Source organism: Lemur catta, chromosome 14 (genome assembly GCF_020740605.2).
Source record: "Lemur catta isolate mLemCat1 chromosome 14, mLemCat1.pri, whole genome shotgun sequence".
Lineage (NCBI taxonomy): Eukaryota > Metazoa > Chordata > Mammalia > Primates > Lemuridae > Lemur > Lemur catta.
The window spans coordinates 54,575,363-54,591,110 of record NC_059141.1 but is presented as its reverse complement, the minus strand read 5'-3'; the positions used below and the strand labels follow the sequence as shown (position 1 = coordinate 54,591,110).

General features: G+C 40.4%; 1 protein-coding gene and 1 long non-coding RNA gene across 2 annotated transcripts in view; both read left to right on the top strand.

Moving 5' to 3' along the window:
• LRMDA (leucine rich melanocyte differentiation associated) overlaps positions 1-15,748 on the top strand; it is a 1,038,561-nt gene that overhangs the window by 345,791 nt on the left and 677,022 nt on the right. The gene's annotated exons all lie outside the window — the stretch shown is intronic.
• Positions 1-15,748, top strand: part of LOC123650263 — a 30,057-nt gene that overhangs the window by 856 nt on the left and 13,453 nt on the right. The gene's annotated exons all lie outside the window — the stretch shown is intronic.

The window sequence follows — 15,748 nt, the reverse complement described above, 5'->3', positions numbered from 1 at the left end:
TTCTGATGTTTTGTCTGACATCCTCAAAGCTCTTTAAGATCACAACAGAACTCTTGGTTTGTATTAATTCTATTTCATTTGTGTATTTTATGTGTTTAGTGGTCATATTTGGAAAACATCTCTTGTGAGTGCTCTGTATAATTTTGGCAGAAAATTACTTTTTTTGTGTTTCTGTGCTGATCCCCTGAGATCACTTTTGCATAAATCCGGCCTTCTATTTTCAGATACAAATCTGTTGTACAGATGATTTTTCTTAGACGAAAAGACGCATTTGTAGCTGAAAAAATGTAAGTTACTTTTCATGGAAAATACCTCTCTGGGTCCCCGTTTCCAAAATGTGATGATTGCCCATTGCGTGTTTTTGTGTGTGCTTAGGGGGCTGTTTTCCTTCCCATTAGAAAACTCTTGGTGGCGCAGCAGGTAGGATGGAGTGGCGTGGCTGCTTTCGCCGCATAGGCCAGTCAGTGGAGGGATGAGAAGAACGAACAAAAGACCTAACGTTCATGTGGCACTTAGCTAAGGAGACGAGGTTTGTATTGTTGAAGTGGGTGTGTCATGAGCATTCTTTACAGTGCATGCGTGTTAGCAGAGGAGTTTAAGACCTGGAGTCATTTAGACATAATTACCATCCTCTGTTTGCAGTTTATCCTTACTTTTGCTTTTTTACCCGGGATTCAGAGTTTTATTTGGTGTCTTATGGAAGGGCTTTTGGAATAAACACCCTCCCCATTACAGGTTTTATGAAATAGTGGAAGGCGGCAGGAACCTCTTCCTACAATGTCTTCCGCTCAGCACAAGGGCTAGTATTTGAGGTACTTGGGGGCACGGCTGTAAAGCAAAGTGTAAAATCAACGTATTCAGATTTGTGCCAAAGAAAGACTTGAGTTTGAGAACATTTACATCTGTTTTCAATAATTCCTCGCATATGTTGCAGAATGTACGTTATCCATCTTGTTATCCAGGAAATAACATTTGTTGCAAACAGTTTGCCAATTCGTAATTTTATTGAATTTGTTTATCATGCTGTGGCTTCATATGAGGTCTGAAAGATGGTGATCTTTGGTGTTCCAGCTGTTGTAACATTCTGCAGTTGGGGCCTTAATTCCAGGATGGGCTGGAATTCTTTGGAGGGTTTGGGCTTTCTTAGCACTACAGTGTGAGAGCTGGCGTTGTGGATGGGCAATTATTCTTGGGGAACACAGTAACTTTGCTTGTACACTCCTCAAACCCATTTTCATTTCTGGCTTTTAAATGTAGTCTTGGGACTGATGTGTTGAATAGCACTCCTTGTGTATGCAATATTGTCTCCTTTGAAACCTGCTCAAACGTTCAAATTATTTTTGTGTCTGGTTTGAGAGGATACTGCTGCCCAGAAAAGAAAAAGTGATCATAGAACCATCCCAAAGTATCTCAAACCTGGAAACAAATAAATACTCTTCCATAAAAGAGCTAAGTAATACTTTTTTGCTGCATAAATGTTATCATTCTCTTAAGGAGTTGTTGGTAGGTTAAAAAGCAAGTTCATCCAGATCTAATTTTATAATTTTCCTATTTTACGTAGCAGGCATTTTCTTCACTGAGGTTTATATCATCTTTGCCAAAACCAGGAAGAAAAAAAAATATTAACAACCTTGAAAGCTCTTTCAATCTGAATTATTCCTTAATGTTTTTAATGGGTTATTATAACCACACAAATGTGATCTTGGGGCCATTTGGAAGTTATTGAGTTTCCTTGGAGATGGGACTTGGCATTTTCCAACCCAGAGTTTGCTTTTGTGGCCTGGAAAGTTGCAAGGCATATATATTTGGAGGACTAAAGATTATTCCCCACCAAGAAGTTTTGTCAACCTGACCTTCTCTACTCTTATGACGCTGTGCACACAGCAGTAATCTCTGCAGAGGAGAGCAAATAAAGTGAAGAAATATAGCAGGACGTGTTATTTTTACATCCTAAAGTAAATTCTCCAGCATTAAGGCTGACTGGGAATTTTCATCTCAGAGTTCTCATGAATGCTGCTCCACTTCGGCGTTGTCCTCTTGAATCTCTTTTTATTATAGGTCTTTGAAGGAGGTATTTCTTGTAGTAATTTACTCAGCCAGGCAGATAAGTGAGATGTGGAATTGTGGAAACATGGGGCAGGGAGAAGCCTTTTGGGGCCAGCTGGTCCTGCCTTTCAGCCTGCAGGCTTCTCAGGTACTACAGCCAGTCAAGGTGAAGGACCAGTTCAGTTATATTTAGAGAACTTGCGTTACCTAGAGTTCTGCGATGCAGATGAGTTTTCGTACTCATTTCAAAAGTTAGTCCTGGCAAAATGAACATTCTTTGAATGTTGCTTGAACCAAATGCCTCTAGATGGTTTGCTGAGCCCTTTCCATGAGGTGATGGTCCTGGAAAATTCCCCGGATCTGAGGTTATTCTCTCCAGCCTCCCATGTCAGAGCAGGAATCCATCTGATGCCACCCTGATGGTTGATCAGTCTCGTTCTTGAACCCGTCAAGTGGTCAGGAGCGAAGCACTTCGAGAAGCAGCCTGGACCGTGAATGAGCAGCTCTCATGAGAACAGTCTTCTGTGTTTTATGGGATGTCTGTGGCCCTGCAGCTGTTCTCCATTGGCCCTAATTCTGAGATATGCAATGTGTGTAATAAAAATCACTCTTTGAAGAGAAAAAAAGGAAAAATTCTAGGATATTAAAGCACAAAGCTATTTTTTTTTCTGCTTTATTTTTACCTCATTCTGGTGTTCTGAGTCAATCTTCAAGGTCAAATCTATCCTTTTAAAGCATAAAATAGATTTATTTATTCCTGTTTCTTCCTTAGAATATGTTAGTAACACTTTTGAGGCATTCATTCACTATCTTAAAGTTTCCAGAAGAAAAATTCAGGTAAATTAGTTAAATTGATCTATTCTTCCCCTGGCTTATACATTCTTTGGGGTAAGGGATACTGTCTTTTGATAAATTCTGGTTGGTACCTTGATCAACAGTTGGCCTGCAAAATAACATTTGTTGAATGAATGTTGAATGTATAAATTTTTTAATAAACCAGACTTTTTGCTGCTGAGAGATAATGTCAGTTGTCTGCTTGTATCTCAGCTTTATTTGGTTTACTTCATCATGAAAATGTTTTTTCTCTGCTATTGTCTTCGTAAGTGACTGTTCATCCCAAGTGTCCAGTCAAAGGGCTTCTGTCCTTCCATCCCCTTTTATCATAGATGTTCTCTAATCAGTTATCCCTGGATGCAGTTATTTGGCAGCATGGCAGAGTGGGAAGCATTTTGGGGTTCCAGGCCAGCTACTTACTTATTTATGAACATTACTAGGGAAAATTTATATAACCCCTTTAAATGTCCATTTCTCCATCTACCTTCCCTTGAGGGGCTGTTGTGAGCAAAATGGTCTTGTGATACTCAGTAACCTAGCCGGTGTTTAAGAGATGAGATGATCATTATTTTGTTTTAGTCTGCTGGACTTGACCCTATGCTCTTGCTGATCTTTGTGTATGGCAGGGGTTTGGGTCCTGTCTGCAGGTGCCTGCATTTTTGTGAACTTGGATTCTGAGGTCCCACGTACATTGCCACACTCTCTCTAGTCCCCTTTCTAAATAAGGGATCATATATCGCAGGTTTTCTGTGGCTAGCTCCTTTTAAAATATATTGCCCCTTTGTCCTCTAAACTATTGAAATGTCTGGACTTCCCTAACATTTTCATTTCTAGTTTTGGAATCTCCTAGCCAGCCTCTTGCACTAGAAAATAGCACAAAATATATTGTCTATTGCATCCTGGTTTTAATCAGAAAATATAGTTATCCTATTTATGGCATGTCATGGAACATCTGACTGGCACAAGAAAAAGAAGGATTTTGTAGTGGTAGTGCAACCAGATACTATAGCCCGAAAGGCTCCTGGAAGAGTATGTCGTGTTCCAGGTTCTCTGCCTACTAGGGTGGAGTAGCAAGAAGATATTGCTTATTCATTGCTACTTTCAAGGGCTGTGATCTCTCCCTTAGTGAGATTCTATGTGGTCAGGGCCTCTTCCTCATGTGACTGCCTCTTCTCTTCCTGCTCAGATTAGTTTCTTATTGCTGGTGCTGTAACAATTTGCAACAAACTTAGTGGGTTAAAACAATGCAAATATTTTCTCCTCCTGTTCCACAAAGATTCACATCAACCCTACATGAAACATACATCACCCCATCCCCAGGTTCCCAAAAGTGTCAGCCATTACAACTTCAAGTCTAAAACCTCATTGAAGTCTCATCAACTCAAAAATACTGAATCTCATGATCTCAACAACATAAATTAGGTATGGGCAAACATCTGAGCATAATCCATTCTGGGGAAAAATTACTCTCCATCTGTGGCCCTGTAAAACTAGAAATAAGTTATGTGCTCCCAAAATACAATGGTGGGACAGGCATAGGAGACTAGTTACAGACATTCCATTCAAAAAAGGGATAAAGTGAAAGGAAAAAGGGGTCACCCATCCCAAGCAAATTTTAAATCTGGCAGGGTAAGCTTCATTAGGTTTTTGGACCTGGGAATAAATACCATGTGGCTTGGGGATCTGCCCACTGGGTCATCTTTCCTTTTCTATGAAGGATAGCTTGTGTTTGCAGGTGAGTAGTTTTACCAGCCTGTTTCCTGTGTGTAGAATTTTAGTCACCGTACAGCCAACCGCCTTTCATTTCATCCTCTCTTTTTTCCCCATTCAGTCTAAGCAGGCAGTATTTCTGCTAGTATCACATTCTCAGAACACCTGCGGTCTTCAATGTGTGTAATGCGTGTCGTGGGGATTCATTCCATGAGAAAAGAGGGTGCTCCACAGATATTTCTGGATAATCCCATTTCTATTCCTGGCTTTTGTTGAGACAGTTGAAGGCATTCATGAGTCACATGCCTCATCTGTTCAAAGAGCTTTCTGCGTGGAAGAATACCCTGATCTTTTGATCCTTCTGCGGCACTTGCCAAAGGTTGTCCTTTTACATCCTTGGCTTTCTCTCCAGAGCACCCTTTCCTGGCAGTGAACCTCCTAACTTTAGCATTTATTTTGCAATCTGAATGGGCTGAGAATTTCCCAAATCATCAAGTCCTTGTTCCTTTTTGATGAACACTTTTCCCCTCAATGTATCTTTTTCTTCTTGCATTTTGTTATAAGCAGCAAGAGGAAACCAGGCTGCTCCTTCAGCACTTTGCTTGGAAATCTCAGAAAAATATCCAACTTTCATTGCTTTCAAGTTATGTTTTCCATATAACTGTAAGACAAAATTCAGTTAATATTTCTGCCATGATATAACAAGAATTTCCTGTCTTCTGGTGTTCAATAATATGTTCCTTTTTTCCTTCTGAGCTCTCACCAATAGCACCTTGAACATCTATTCTTCTTGCCAACAGTCTGTTTATGAGGATTTAAGTATTCTCTGAGATAATATTATCCTCACTTCCTTCTGAGTCCTCACCAGTAGAGTCATTAATGTCAACGTTTCTCCTAACAGCCTGTTCAAGGCAATCTAAGCTGCTTCTCTCATGCGCCTCAAAATTCCCCCAGCTTCTGCTAGTTATCAAATTCCAAAACCACTTGCCCATTTTTAGACATTTGTAATAACAGCACCCTACTTCTAGGTATCAAAATCTGCATTGGTTTCCTATTGCCACTGCAATAAATTATCACAAACTTACTAGCTTTAAATAATACAAATTTATTCTTTTATAGTTCTGGAGGTCAGAAGGTCAAAATGAGTCTTACAGGGCTAAAATCAAGGTGATTGGCGTGCAGAGAGAAAATCTGTTTCCTGCCTTTTCCACTTTCTAGTGACCACCTGTATTCCTTGACTCACGTTCCCCTCCTCCACTTTGAAAACACATCACTCAGATCTCTGTTTTCATTATCACTTCATTTCAACTCTGACTCTTCCTGCATCCTTGTTAATGAGGACCATCGTGATGACGTTGGGCCCACCAAGATAATCCAGGATAACCTCCCATCTCAAGGTCTTTAATTTAATCACATTTGCAAAGATTTTTTTTCCCCCATATTTAGTAACATTCACAGGTTCTGGAGAACCGTAGACATATTTGGGGTGGTATTAATATGATTTAGCCTACCACACTGCCGTTCTTTCAGTTCTCCCAAGTTTTAGAACGTTAATAAACAACATGTGCTAGTGGAAGGAACTAATTTAGGAGTCAGAAACTTAGATTTCAGTCTCACTTGGGCTACTAAAAAGCTGTATGCCTTAGATCAAGCCATTTTGCTTTTTGGGACCTCAGTCTCGTCAGTTGTAAAATGAGGGGATTAAACTGAGTGGTCGCCAAGGTCCTTCAGGGCCCTTCACTATTTTGCTCTTTGGTTCTGGGCTTTCATTGCGGTCAGGTGCTTCTTTAGCAATAAGAGATGATGAGTTCCAGTTGCTGAACAGCTTGCAGGGAATTAGCTGAAGTGGTGTTGCAGTTGGGCGCTAAATTTCAGTTGAGGTGACTGTTGAGTTTCCTGTTGTTGTTCTTGCCAGATTGTGAACCTTTTACAGTCGGCTCCCGTCAACCCAGAGCAAAAGCATCATCAAGCACAGTTTCTTTTAGAAGGCATTTGGATTGAATAAGGGGAAAAATCACCACTCTTTAATGTGTAGGGTCAGGGTGACTTAAATAGTAAAAACCATGGTCTAAGTAAAGGGTTTCTCATGTTCTGTGGGTTGGAAGTTATGGCTGAGAAAGACGGGAAAGTTCTGCAAAGGTCCAACAGGAGAAGGCAGACCTTTGGAGAAAATGTGCATTGGCCTTTGCCAGATTCCTGCAGCTGCAGAGAAGGCTACTGCAGCCAGCATGTGTTACAGAGCTCCAGAGAGTTAAAGGTGACGTCTGATGCTAAGTCCTCCACAAGCAAAACAGGGAAATTAACTCAAGAAGAGGCCTCAAAGAAATCAAGTCAAAGAATTTAAGCACTGAGTCTAGGAGGATTCAGAAGAGGACATTTAGTTTTTCAGCTCATCCTTTGGGACTCTGAGCCACTTGGGACCCGTATATAATATCTCTCTTGTTGCTAAAGGGCAGTGAGTATGATGCTGAGAATTTGAAAAGGGGTCCCTCTGGTAGGCCTTGGGATTTTCTAAACTAGTCCACAAGGCTGGGTTAAATCTTGTGTTTTTAAAAAGAGGAATCTTCTATTCTGCACCTAAATGAGCATCGTACCTTTGAGCCTTCGTAATTTTACCCATATTATTCCCTCCACCTGGAAATTCTCGTCCACATCTTATCTGCCAACAATCATCCCTGTCCTTCGAGGATCTGCTCAAATGCTCTGCTCTCCAGTGGAACCTCTGATTCCCTCTAGCTCCACATGACCTTTTCTGTCACTTAAACTCCTGTTGTAGTTTCAGTCTTTAATTTTTTAATCACATTGGCCATGGTAGGTATTTAAATACGTGTTTTCTGTTATGATGTTATAATGCCATTGAGGAAGTTATTCATCTTTGCATTGCTCATAGTACCTAAAACAGGAGGAGAGGTGTAGAAATAATGAATAGAAGGAAGATCTAACTCACGTTTAAGCATAGACTCCTTGGATATGTAAAATGTAATAAATCAGTCTGTGTGCAATCTGTATCTGTACACTAATATTGATGCAGGTATTGATATAGAGATGACTTAGTCATGGGGATAGTGCTGAGTATTGATAACATGAAAGATATGAGATGCACAAAATGAACTACAAGACTTAGTAAAACCATATTCTCATTGTAGACAGAATATAGCAAAAGATCCATGAGCAGTAGCGTTAGGTGGGGTTAAATTGTGTGGCACAGAGGGTCACTCCTACATTTCAGAGAGAAAAATGTTCTCTGTGGGCTGGAGTAGTTGAGGAGGTCTCTTTGGAGGAGGTAGAATGAGAGTGAGTCCTTGAATGATCAGGTTTAAAGGTCTTTTTAAAAATGTCAAACATTTTCATGTTTGTCTACATGGCAATTGTTGTATTTTCAGTTTTAGTTGTTTATGAAAAATAGAGTGGACAAAAAGTGGTGCCAGTTCATGATTAATTTACATTTATATTTGTAATGCATATTTTTTATTCTGTCTCCAACCAAGCTTGGGACATGTGGATTTGAGGGCTCAGGAATGCCACGGCTCCTTGGTGTGGACCGTGGCCCTTGGGGAAGCCGTGGAGCAGACCTTAGTAAATACTTGTGTAAATGGTGATGGATACCTCCTTAAGATTTCTTGAAGTTGACTCTTCTAACCATTTCTTAACTGTGCCTGATAAGGTTTGGCTTCTTTGTTGTTGAGTAGATATGTCCTAAAGGCTTTTTGTACCTGATCCCATTAGATTGTTTTTCAACTAGATTGAAATATATTTACAATTCAGTAAATGAAGTATATATAAAAACCACAATGACTAAAGGGGCATTTTAAAGAAGATTAGGGGCAGGAAAAGCAACTAAATTTGATGACTGAAACATTCTCTTTCTTAAATGTCCATGACATTATCAGGAGAAAAACCAGAGATCACTGTGGTTAAAACTGGTGATACAACAGTGCAGCTTTATTGAATATATAATAGGATTATTTCATTTGTAAAGTGCTTTGCAATACATGCTGAGTCAAATGCAATACAAATACTAATACAATATTCAGCATTGCAAATACAGAGAAAAATGTATTGTCTTATGAAATAGAATTTAAACTGATTTCCAGTGATTCTGAATAGTTAATACAGAGCAAATATCTTATTTTTTTCCTGCTTTTCATGCTCCTAATTAAATGATCAGAGTAAAAACAATCGCTTGAAAATAAATTCTGAAAGATTATTTCTTAACATATTGTAATGCCTTTGCCAATTTTGAACTCTTGGATTCCAGCCGGCTTGACCTGATTTATGTGGGTCGTTCTGACTGCAAGTTCAGGTTTTTCAGGGTTGAAAAAGTTGAGCCTTTTGGATTAGCTGAAATTTCTGAATTTGTGATAATGTAAATATTGCCTTGTTGGTAAAAACTAAGCTCGCATCTTGGCTTTTTCTCAGGAGACCTAGAGAGAGAGACTTCTGCTCAATTCGGCAAGTATTTATTTGTTTCTTACTTTGTGATCCACTATCTTTTAAGCATTCTTGGTGATACGATAGGTTGGCAAGAAATCAGGAAATGCTGATTTCTTGCCAACCTATTGGTTTAAAGTCCTGCCCAGTGAAGAGTGAAGGAGTATATTTAAATGCTAGGCTGTGTAATAGAAATCCCGAGAGTGGTAGATGATTAGAGAAAGGAGAGAAAGTCCACTGCCCATACAAGATTCTAGTAGGTAGGAGAGCACTACTGATGTGGCCAGCGGCAGTCCAACACCAAAGACTCTGGGTGGGCTCTCCCGACATACCCACTCCTACGCCATGGCCGGTGGAAGGAGAAATACAACGGATGGTGCACTGAAGGGTTTGGGGGAGTCAAAGGGAAGGGGAAAAAATCCTCCAGGCCCATCCTTCACTTAGCTTTTTATTTTTAACAAATGAAAAATACGTAGAGCAGTTGTCATTTGTTAAAGTGTAGCACAAAGAGCGAAACAGGCCAGTGGAGGCTTCATCAAGAACGCTCATTCAGAATGATGAATGTGGCTAAACACACATTTGTTCGTAAAACTTGCAGAGTGGCTGAGCATCATTAAGCATGAGAAATAGGTGCAGCATGCTGAGAAGAGAGTGGAGCAAACAGATGTTGTGAATTTTCACAGGCATCCTTCATCCACCAGTCCATCATTAATATAGTTGAAGGTGATCCTTTCTTTTTATTTAATAAGCACAAACAAGGTGCATGTGTTGTGATTCTGCTGAATGCACTTCTTTTTCTGTAGAAGTGAGGGCACGCAAGGATGGGGAGGGTCTGCAGACAGATCAACTCCCCGTGTGCCCATAACGGGATATCAGCCTTGGGGCTACAGCCAGACCAGGATACCTCTTTTATTTTTCCTTTTCACTCATCCTACAGTGGCCCTAATTGCCTCATCACCCTGTGTGCTACCCAGCAGATTGTCCAGATCTGCAAGAGAATGAAAAGCTTTGTGGCTTTTGACCTTGATATCTTCCAGTTCTACTTTTTAGGATGCATCTAACTTCTGTGACCTTGCTACCTTCAAATTCTACTTTCTTAGGCTGCATCCAACTTTATAATGACACTTTACAATTTGTTTTCTGACATCAGCTGGCTCAAAACTTTTTTTTTTTTCCTATTGGTAGAACTTCATCAACTCTACCTGTATCATCCAGTTCTACGTCTTTCCCTTCCTTCGCTCCCTTTTTACTGCCCGGGCCTTGGATAGCAAGGTGTTGGCCTGCGTACACACACAGGCCTTCTGCCACTCTGTACATAGTCTCGTTTCTGATTTCTTAACATAAGAAATTACCATCAAAGAACTGGGAGCCCACTCTTTTTTAACCTCATTTCCCCATTTTGTAAAATGAAGATGGTAATGTTTTCTTTCCAGGGTTGATCTAAGTAAAAGCATTTTGTGAACTCTGAAAAGCACCCTACAGTTATTATGAATGTAGAATTATTATTAGTTGAACAATGATTTCTCTTCGCAGACTTTTCACTTAGGAGCTGTCACCATCTCCTTATGTCCTCCTGGTCTACTTGCCTAGAGCTTTACGTTTAGTGCCAGAGGCGTTGGGTTTGTGAAGCTGTCTGTTTTCATGTGTGTGTGTGTGTGTGTGTGTGTGTGTGTGTGTGTGAGTGTGTGTGTTTGTGTGCTTGTGTATGTCTATCCATTTTCAGACCAGAGGGGAAAAAATTACAAGAAAGCAGTGAAACTCTGATACTAGGGACAAGATACTGCTTTATCTTGCTATTAATGAACTATGAAGAATAACTTATAATTTTACAGTTTGTCCTTTCTTCATTCAAAATACATGCATTATTGAGACCTTGAATACCTTAAGGCAGAAGTGAGGAACTCTGTAGTAAGTCACGTTAAAATGCAAAATATCTATCGGTAACTTCAAATTTGTGAATCTTGTTACATTTACTTTTGGACCATTGGCAGCTGTCTGCACATGCTTTGGCTTGGTATGTTGAGTTTAAGCATGTTTATTTGCATGTACTTTTGTTTAAAGATCAACATCTCTACTGTCACAGGGACCCATCTGAGTTGTAAATGCTAACGTTGCCAGGGCTTTATGACAATACTCATATACTCCCTAGCTCTGGAGTTCATGTTCAGCATCGTTCACAGGCCAGAGTGCTGGGCATTTGATTTGAAGTAAAGAGAAGCATTATTTTAGCTAACATTGAGTCTACATTCTTTCTAGATGTAACACTCTTTTTTTCCTGAAGCCTTACCGACATGACAAGGGAGTACATTTACATGGTGGATGTGTTTTAATCATCTTCTTCCATGGTCCTCCTAACTCTCAAGTGCAGCACACGTGAACGTGTCCTTGGAAGCTCTGAGTAGCTCTGGACTTCCCACAATTTATTACTGAACACAAATATAACCTGAAGCTTGGAATGCTATGGTTGGTCTGTATGGAATGACTGCCCTCAGGAAGAACATACACACATCGACTCCAGCCAACCTTGGAAGCCTGGGTCTTAGACTGTGGCTGCCACATGCTGCCACCCAAACTTTGAAAACCCTGCTGTTCCCTCGGGCTGCTTGGGCACTCAGCCAGATGCGCAGGGAAGTGGGGTATATTATGGAGACCTCGGGGGATGTGATTTGTCTTCCCACTTAATACTGTTTATACCACAAAGACTCACGTGTGAATGAGGTTTGGTGGTAAGTTACATTCTAGCCTAGCTACTACATTCAGAAACGTTGGGATCCAAGCACCCTGAAGGTTATCAGTGTTGTGGCTAGGTGGAAGAGAGTGTTAGCCTTGGGACCTTTTGGTAACCCGCAGAGTATAAGAGAAAATTTGTTTATTAGAATGCATGATTACCCTGCAGGTGCCTCTGGAGCAGTGAGAGTTTGCTTGTTCCAGAATTGATCTTGATCTTTGCCCCATGGTCATCCCAACCAGGACCTGTCACAGCTCAGATGGGTGTAGTGCAACTAGCCCTGGGGTTGGAGACCCGGAGTCACGTTACCCCTTGGCCTCTGTTTCTTCCTTGGTAGGTGGAGATAAAGGGGCCACACTCATAGCTTGTTTAAAGTTCCTCAGTTATTTAGATACCTACATTTTTCTGGGTCTTTCTCCATGCCAAGCATTATAATGAAAGCAATTGAAATTTTAGAGTTATCAATGAAAATTGGTCTTGCTCCAAATCAGAGGTTGGGAAACTATGATCTGCTGCCTCTTTTCCTGTGCCTGCAAGCCAGAAATGGTATTTACATTTTAAATAGTTGAGAAAAAATCAGAAGAAGAATATTTCATGACAAGTAAAAATGATATAAAATTTAAGTTTCAGTGCCCATAAATAAATTCCATGCTTCTCATTATTAAGCCTATATTACAAAAATTTATATTTAATTATTATGATATTTTAAGTTTTGTCAGTAAAAATTATGTGCAAAATTTATTTTCTCTGTCTAGTCCCTACATAATACCCTTGATTTTACCACATGACCTACAAAGCCTTAAAATATTTACCATCTGGCCCTTATGGAAAGTGTTTGCTGATCTCTGATCTAAGTTATTTCACAGTCTCACTGGATGAGTGGTTTTCAAACTGTGGGTGACAATCCATAGTTTTTGGTGAAATCAATTTAGAGGGTTGCAAATATCATCTCACAAAAATGAAATCAAACAGAATTTAAAAAGATAGGATGTATCAAAGTACGTTGCATATGGTGAGGTGAAATGTCATTTTATGAAGCTTTTGTCTCGGGCACGTGTGTGAGTGAGTATGTGTGTATGTGTACATGTATGTGCTGGGTCACCAAGTCAGATATTATAAAGTGGATCACGGTCAAAAGAGGAGGAAGCTGCAGCACTAGACTGCAAGCTCTATGAGAGCAGAATGCCTGTCCCATTCATCTTTGTCGCCTTGGGCCTGGCACAGTGCCTGGAAAAAAAATAGGCTTTTATGAGTGTTCGAAGAGATGAATGAGTGAGAAGGGAAGAAAGAAGGCATGATTATTGACTATTATGGATCCGGCTACTAAATAAGCTCTGAATGTATCTTCATATGTCCAGTGCAATGCATGCATTTTCTTGAAATAAGGACATTCACATCAGGGGGTGAATGAATAATTTGTTTTCTCTGCTGTAGAAGATGTCACATAGGAAGCAGGGTTTGAGTTCCGTCCTGAAGGATAAATATGCTGTGTGATGAGTGTGGTATACAGAAGGGGGCAAACTCTGGGCTGGGAGTCCTGAGTTCTGGGGCCTGCTCCACCGTGAGCTGCTGGGAGATGTGGAATAGTCCCCTGTGTCTTCTCTGCTGGGTTCCTTCAACCCAGGGCGGGTGAGAATGATGATCATGACTACCGTACACCTCCCTGTGAGGATCGGAGGAGAGACTGTAGGCGAGCGCTTTGAATAGTATAAATCCCTGTACAAAGACAGTGCTTGTGATCGCATCATATTAAAACGTTTGTATCAGACCCCTCCTGTGGGCAAGGCGTGTGCTTGGCACAGTGAGAAATAGAATTGCAACCCCTTGAGGAACTCTTGGTTCAATTGGTGAGTCTTCAAGGTTCTACTGGTGAAAGGTAAATAAGAACATAAAATTTACAATAAGGCAGTTGCAGAGGAGACGTAAGGCCGTCTGGTGCCTTTGCAAAGGTTCCGACTCCCCAAGGTGAGGAATGCTCTGCGTGAAGGTGGGGAGGGGCGGTGGGGGCAAGAGCCACGTGGGTCTTGAATGGAAAGCAAGGGCCCTCACTGGGCCTTGGTGGTGGCAGCAGAAAGGGGAAGCCCTTGTGGATGAAAAAGTCCCCTCTGAGTGAGTGACTCCCTGGGCTAATTGGTGCATTACTCTCTCTGATGGGCCCAATGGTGCTGAGATAACAAAATGAAAAATCAAATGAGAAATGGAACCCAGGAGTCTAAAAAGTTAGTAAATTTTGACATTAGAAACATAATCAAATTTCAGCAGTGCTTTTCTGTCGTGACAGCCAAACATCCCTGTCACAGCAAAGGCCTGTGGTATGTGGTTTCGTGTGGCTTTTCTTCTCCCTTTCTCCTTTCCTTTTGCAAAATCAGCATTAGGCTATTTGGAGGACAGGCGAGAACTATTATGTTAAATTGTGCTACCTACAACTTAAGCTTCTGTCTTTGCTAAAGCTGCCAGTTTTTATAAACAACAGAAGACAGAAAGGGTTTACTAAGAATAATGTTGAAGCCCAAAAGAATCCTACAGCCTATAAATCTTAATAGAGGTTCTGAGATTCCAGCAGGCTGGATGTGTCTCTTTTACCCAGGCTCACTCCATCTTGGCTCCCCCGTGATGACTCCAATTTTCTCGAAACACAGGCACGGTGCCTTGAATTTACTTGTGGCACTATTTGCCTACAAACAGGAATACATGCATATAACCTATGCAAATCAATAAAAACATGTCAAGACCCCTTAGATCGCACTACTCTCCTAAAATGCAATTTATCTTGCTGCAAATGAGAGTAAGGGACTAGGTAACAAATAACGGCTGATCATTTAACTAGCACCTGTTGTCAATGCATTTGAAAACTGCATTTTTCATTTGACATACAGTAAATTGCATTTTCATATATATCGAATGGAAAAGTGAGTTGGGATGTACATATGCAGCCCTTCATGAATTTTATGAACAATAGATATTTTAGAGTTGTACGTTTAAAGGGGTCACATCAAACGCTACAAATTTATTTGTTCCTTCCAGCGATGGTTGTGAACACACCGTTACTTTTCTTATGGTTGGGTGTTGAAGTACAGCAAAGCTGAAAGTATAATTATAACATTCATGTTAGGTGAAGGACAATTACTATAATTTTTGTATAAAACTGAATATAACTTAAATGTGTAAATGTGAAATATTATTTTTGAAAAAAAGTTTCTTGGGAAAACTGCTTTTTATAAATTATATTTTTCAGTCAACCCCCTTTGTTGGCTTAAATTATGAGCCACAGGGTTTTTTTTTCTTTTTAAATGTAATATTTTGTTTGCAGATGGGTGGCTTTTGCACAAATTCAACAACACTTAGGCTTATCAGCAACAATGGTTTTCACATTAGTGAGCATGGTTTGGCAATATTATTTGACATCTGGAACAAGCTATATTATACCAGACATATCACGTATAACTGAATGGATCATTTAACTGGCATTTGTTTCAAAAACTCTCACTCTTCAGCTTTTGCCTGACTGTCATGATACGCTGGCAAAGAATCCTCTGTTTCCCCAGCTTGTATGTCTCTCGTCTGCCTTTGACAGTGTCGTGCTCACTTCCTACCTTAAGTTGGACATTTTGTAATACTGGTGATGAGGCCATGTTCTTGCATTGCTTTTAGGGAGAAGGCCAGGATGCCAGGTAGCTGCAGCGGTCAGGAACTTTGTGACCATTTTAGCCAGGAATCAGGCCATCAGTTGCATTATTGGCCCTTTCTCTTACTTTGATATCTTGATTGTAGCACCCCCGCACCCCCATCCTGCACTTCTGTGTTTTTTGTAACTATGTCAGAGGGACATCTGCTTTGCTGAATTTCATGTAACTTGGATAGAGAGGAGGAAAAAACAGGAAAGGGCCCTCCTGCATTGCATCCTTAAATAAAAGAACCACCTGGGGGCAGAGAGGGAAGTTGGAAATACGAGGAAATGGTAATAGCAGAATTTTAACACCTAAAAGCTCTCTTAATCTG